At 44.2% G+C, this 6,320-nt stretch overlaps 1 protein-coding gene across 2 annotated transcripts in view; it reads left to right on the top strand.

Moving 5' to 3' along the window:
- Positions 1-878, top strand: part of LOC146258152 (DENN domain-containing protein 2A) — a 35,815-nt gene extending 34,937 nt beyond the window's left edge. For both annotated transcript variants that reach the window (XM_084672309.1, XM_084672308.1), the window contains exon 20: positions 1-878. This exon is cut by the window's left edge and continues 185 nt beyond it. The gene's annotated coding sequence lies outside the window, so the exon portion shown is untranslated.
- The last annotated feature ends 5,442 nt before the right edge of the window (positions 879-6,320 follow it).

Below are 6,320 nucleotides of genomic sequence, written 5' to 3'. Positions count from 1 at the left end.
AAGTAACAAACAGATGAAGTGGCTCAGTAGATGAATGACTTTGGGGGATTCTGTGGAGTGGCAGAACATGGACCAAAAATAACGTTTTACTGTCGTCTAGACTCACACAGCTCCTGCATGGACTGAGCTTCAACTGAACAAGTCGAACCCTTCCTGTGTCTGCCCATAACCTCGACCATATGAAGAGCTTGCTTTTGTAAAGCTTAGTCAATACAGATACTATTATCTAAGTGTACATTCATGTATAGCATAGATCCTGCTTTAGGGTGTAGTGTAGATTCCTTCTGTATCTCTGTCACTCACAAATGACCTGTGAAAGTGAACTGAGTTAGTGAGGACTTTATTGAAGATGTCTTGTGGACAATGGTCAATTCCACTTGTAAAGTATGTTATACATTCCAGGTATTTCTATAGTCTTATGTTGTAAAACTTCTTTGTAAAGAGGTTTTGACGTTAATTTATATACTTGTTAGACAAACAACTCCTCCTTTTGGTTCTTTAGATGAAAGCAAAAAAAAAAAAGAAAAGAAAAATGTATTGTAGTTTGTTAAGGGCTTTATTTATGGAAGTCTAGTTCAAACTAGAATTGTAGACCACTTTGGGTTAATAAGGATATGTACCACTGATGTGTGTATTGCACCACTGTGATAGGATGAGGAGAATTTGATATTTGATTGGAAGAGAAGGAACAGTCAGAGGACGCTCATCATTTACGGATGAGAACGATTTAAATGAGGATTTGATGTATTGGTTTAAGGATAACATGGATGTTTATGGAAGGAAAATCAATGTAATCTAAACTTTGAAAACACCACTTGCCTGAACTTGATTGAAATTGCAATGAAACTGTATAAAATAAAGTGATTTTTGATGAAGGATTTCATATTGTGCTGCAAGGTATATTACATAGTAATATAGTAATTACATGTAAAATACCCAAACACCAGACAGTTCTCAGAAGCCACAGTTATAACAGAAGCTACAACTAACACCACCCTCACCTCATCACTGGCTGTTTTCTGCCTGCGCTACTTATTTCCATGCTTGCAGGCTGAGCACATTTGTGGAGATTATTTCGGAATAGAACATGGCTAACTGCCGTCATTCCAGTTGAAACATTTTTTGTTGTCGTTACCGCCTTACTCCACTGGAGGGCTTCATAACTAAACACGGTGTGCACGATACGTGCCCACGGAAAAAACTCTTACGACCATGTTGATAGTAACTTGCAGAAGTTAAAACATATTGTCTTTGTAGCATTAAATGTAAAAATAAATATTTTTTTTGTCAATAAAATGAAAATGAATACCTAACCAGTATGACAAAATTAAGCATTGATTTCTTTTGGTTTTTATACGCGTATCTGAAATGTAATCATCCAGTTATGTGATTTAATTACTTAATTCAACAAATATAAACACATTTCTTCACATGTTGTGGTTGACAAGTAATGACATTGCATTCATCCAGACATTTCTAGAACTCTTCTAGGAAAAAAAACAGAGAGTTAGTGTGTGGCAACAGCTTGCTGCCATGCGTGTTCCCCGCGTGTCTTGTTTGTGTCTTTCCTTACAAAGGCAATGCCAATTTCCAACCCTGTTTTTGCTTGATGTGATTTCCTTTTTCCCTTCCCAAGCTGTGTTCTTTTCCTTTTCGGAGCCCGGACCCTCCCCTCACACCCCCCTCCCTCCTGACTGAGCTGACCGGTCCGACCTGCCTCCTCTTTCCCCTCGTCCTTTTCTCTGCCTTCCAGACTTCATGTCATACCACAGCTAATTCCTGAAATTCCAGCCCTCCTTGCGCTTCAAACGACTCAGGAAGAGGGGACAATATACGCAATATTCCTAGCAGAATTCTTCCCCAAATTTCGCTTCTCCTGGTTACATACCTATCTGCTGCTATACTTTCAACAGGTAAGTTCATTACCTAATAGTGTGTCTCTGTGTCAATATTGTAAGTGAACCTTGGTATTCTCTTCTTGCAGTGTCTGGTCAGTTCTGGGAGTCTAAACTTTCACATTAAGTGATGTAAGCTATTGATACAAGCTGCGTTGTGGTTACGTTGTTTAATCCTCACTCTCTCTCTGTGATCAAATTCTTAAAATATTTTTGGAAATATTTGTCATATTTTGGGGAATTCCTCTTTTTTTTTTTTTATTCCCAGTATGTGAACTTCTTGAGTTTCTGCCGGAACTTTGTAATGAAACTAATAACGTAATTTGCATGTGGTCAAACATTAGTGTCCCCCGGGTGAACATTAAGTACGCTATAATTTCAACATTGTGAACTTTTTGGTGCCATATGTTTATATTACAATAAATGTTTTGTTTGTAGCTTACAGGCCTATTAGGCTATGCATTGAAAGTTACAAAGTTCTAAACGATGACTTCGGACAAAATATAATCTATATTTTTAACTAAATAGCGTAACAATTGTGCAGATTATGACAATAAATTATCAGGCTACCAACAAATTGTGTAGGCTAAATGAATATGATTTGCAAGAACGTATCCGTAGACTATAGCCTAATTATAATTTCATACTTGCATGCTTGTAAGCCTACTAATTATTATGGCAAATCAATACCGTATATCTATATGAAATCGTTTTCATAATCACTTGAATGATAATCAAGTTACTTTCAATCGCTTTGCATCATGTCGGATGACATGACTTCAGCAAAATCTTCCTGTTAAAAGTTTTGGTATTTGTAATAAGTGTATCCATAGGACACACACACACACACACACACAGATACATTCACATACATACATACATACATATACACACACAAACAAACGGGGCTTTTGTAGTGTTGTGCAAATTTGTCTGGAAACCGATGATGCAGCCAAACAGAGTTAGTATTTTAGGTCGTGGTGTGATTGTCGGCAGCGCGTGTGGCAGCGTTGTGTTAGCTGGAAGTTGCTGTGTGTTGTCCAGGAGCGACAGGTGGAGGGGCAGGGACACGGAGAAGCAGGCGGGAAGCCAACACCGGGCCGGGCTCGAGGCTTTCACAGCAGGGGTGGTGTCCTAGTCTCCACCCGTTGTTTCCCGTCCTGAAGGGCTCCATTCTGCAAACACTGTAGGCTACATCGGACTGAATGTGATCATCTTGTTTTTAGATTTTAGTCTGAAATGTTTCTCATATGAGTGGCTTATTTGTTGACACAAACACATTATTATAAGAAATCTTATCAAGGGAAATGTTCCAAGTGCACTGGCAGCCATATGTACTTGTTTAAAAAAATAGGCAAGTTCATAACTAATATTATTTCAGTTAAATGTGATAGAGCGTTTGAGCAGGGTCAGTCCAGGCAGACTGATCCATGTCTGGCTGCTTCAGGATGACTTCACTGCTCCTCCTGCTGTCTTGCGTCTCTGCGTGAGAGCGTGCGTGTGCCTTGTTGTGTGTTTGGTTTGGTGTGTGTGTGTATGTATGTGTTTGGGGTGTGTGTATGTGTGTGTGGGGCTGTGTGTGTATGTGTGTTGGGGTGTGTGTGTGTATGTGTGTTGGGCTGTGTGTGTCTGTGTGTGTGTGCGTATGTGTGTTGGGGTGTGTGTGTGTGGGTTTGAACTGCCCAGCGACAGGTCTTTGTGTGTGTACAGTGTGTGTGTACAGTGTGTAGTGTTTTACTCTGCTCATCCCACATAGCAATCATTCCTCCTCCACGCTAACGAGAGAAGACAACACAAACAACTTCTAATAAGAGCCTCAAGTACAACAGTCCTTCCTCCTAACGCTGTCACCTCCTAACCCTGTCACCCCCAGATCCTGCCCCCTCCAAACACCACCGTCTGCACAAACAGTGCCTGTCTTCGTCCATGTCACAGCAGGCTGTGTAGCCCATGTGAGTTGGTTAAACACACTCCTCAAGACTAAAGACAGATCACCTGCACCGCTTGTCGTGGGCGTAGCTGGCAGGTAGTCAAACATGCCGGTCAGAGGGCCAGAGTTTGAGTACCAGCGAGGGGAGAGATCCGGAGGGAGTGTAGTGATGAGCAGTGTGAGGTGTGTGATCCTGGACTACCTGGGCCCGGTGTCTGGACCAGGCTGGGGACAGGACTGTCATGTGGGACAGCAGTTACTGCAGGTGGGGCTTGAGCTCACTGTGTTGGGGGTTCATTTGAGTACGTTTGTCTTTGTCTGTTGTGTGTAGCTGTGTGTGATGCGTTAGTGTATGCAGCTGTGCGTTAGTGTGACGTCTACAGTGTGCATGTGTGTGTTAATGAAAGTGTATCAGTTACAATACGCCAAACAAATGTATGCGCAAATGGACTCTCCTCTCTTTTTCCATTCCATTCCATGACCCACTCCCCCACACACAACCCTCCCCCCCCCCCCTCCCCCCGCGCCCACACACACAACTCCCCCCCCCCCCCCCCCCCCCCCCGCGCCCACACACACACAAAACTCTTCGTCCACCTCCTCAGACACACTCCTGGTTTGAGAGGTTTTCTTCCAGGCTTTACATTCCAGGCCTGATTAGCTGAGATTGTGTCCAGTTCAGTAGCCCCTCCACCTCCAGGCCTCGTACCCCCAGAGCCTTCTGCCCTCCACCCCAGGAGAGGGTCCTGGTCTGTGGGCATGCGGCTGAGGCAGGGGGGGGGGGGGACCATACTCTCTTATAGGTGGTGTGTGTGTGGTTTCTGGCTGTTATTTTCTGGACAGTCTGCAGGTGTTATGCATGTCATTGTGCTTGACTGTGTTCTGACTGTGTGTGTGTGTATATATATATATATATGAGTGGGAGTGAGAAGGGAACCATGGCCCCTGCGTGCAGCACCAGCTGGGGATTATCCTATTGAGCAGGCCCCGAGGCGAGGGGTGAGGGGGGGGCATGAGCGGGGGGGGGGCACTGTTTTAAGGGGCTTAGGTCAATTAACCCCGCTGGTCACTTTCACCAATGAACCAGCGCCCTAATGGTTTCTGCTCCATGCTGCAGCTCTCCTGCACAAAGGACCTGTAGTTTAGGAGAGGCTGAGTTTCCAGTCGTTTTGGAAACACGCAAACCCTCCTTTACCTTTGTTTAAGTGTTTATTAAATTGTTAATCATTAATTTCATCAGAATTATGTCTTGCTGATGATTTATTCATGCTATTACACCAGTTACTGCACACTAGTATAAGAACTTCCAGAACTTCTCAGGAGATCCCACGCCGTGTTGTGTGAGTGTGATTAACACTATCGGTGCTGTGTTTGCCTGTTTGGCTGAGGGACAGCTAACTCAAGCATGTGTTTGTGCGTTTGTTAGTGTGTGGAACAACGCCTTCATCCAGAGTTGATCATGAATGTGCGTGTGTGTGTGGGTGTTTGTGAGTGTGTGATGAGGGGGGTGGTTACGTAGCCAGCTAATTTACAGGAAGGGAGATAGTTACTCAGAAGTGACGTGACACATACTGACTCCCCTGGACTAACCCTTTATTTCCTGCCATAGGACACACACACACACACACACACACTCACACTCACACACACACTCTCACACACACTCTCTCACACACACAGACACACACACACACAGCAAACACACATTGAAACATCCCACACTCTCACAAACACACACAGACATGTACACACACAAAGTCTCTATGACAACCCCCTCCTTCCTATGAATCTGAATCATTGTTAGTTGTGTTGTTGACCAAATGAAATGGCCACTGAGATAAACGCTATGGAACAGACACATCAGACAGCTTTCTCTACTGGGAATGAAAGAACGGAAAAAAACATTATTCTCCATTCATCCACTCTCCTCCACACACACACACACACACTCACACTCACACACACACTCTCCTCCACACACACACACACATACACACACACACACACACACACACACACACACACACACACACACCGGCTCCCTCAAGGACTCTCCTCTGGGCCAAGAAATAAACTGTGATAAATATAGAGATTAATAAAGGTGGCTTAAAATAGCCTTGATCTCAGACCCTCAGTGATGTGCCTTTCAGCGTGTGAGAGTGTGTGGAGACATGCAGATCCTGGTTTAATGTGTCTTGAAGGCTTAGTTACTTCTCAGTCCCCTGAGGTCTGTAGGGGCGCCATGTTTGTTTTCACGTCTGCCCTAATCAAATTTCTGATCAGAGGTGTTTTTTCCAAGTAGGATTAGCGAGTCTGTCTGCAGACGCAACCATGCAGCCCAGCTGCCCAGCTGCCCTCTTCACAGGCCCGTGTGACGTGGCCTCTTGGTCGGACTGACGTCACAAAGGCTGGAGGCTTTTCCTCGTTTCAGGCCTAATCTGACCAGAAGGTCTTTCAGAGGAGAAAACCTGCACAGGGCCCTCACATATGTTAGC

Source organism: Hypomesus nipponensis, chromosome 14 (genome assembly GCF_054491055.1).
Source record: "Hypomesus nipponensis isolate SF chromosome 14, ASM5449105v1, whole genome shotgun sequence".
Classification (NCBI taxonomy): Eukaryota; Metazoa; Chordata; class Actinopteri; order Osmeriformes; family Osmeridae; genus Hypomesus; species Hypomesus nipponensis.
The sequence above is the reverse complement of the archived record's forward strand: the minus strand, read 5'-3'. Positions and strand labels throughout refer to the sequence as shown.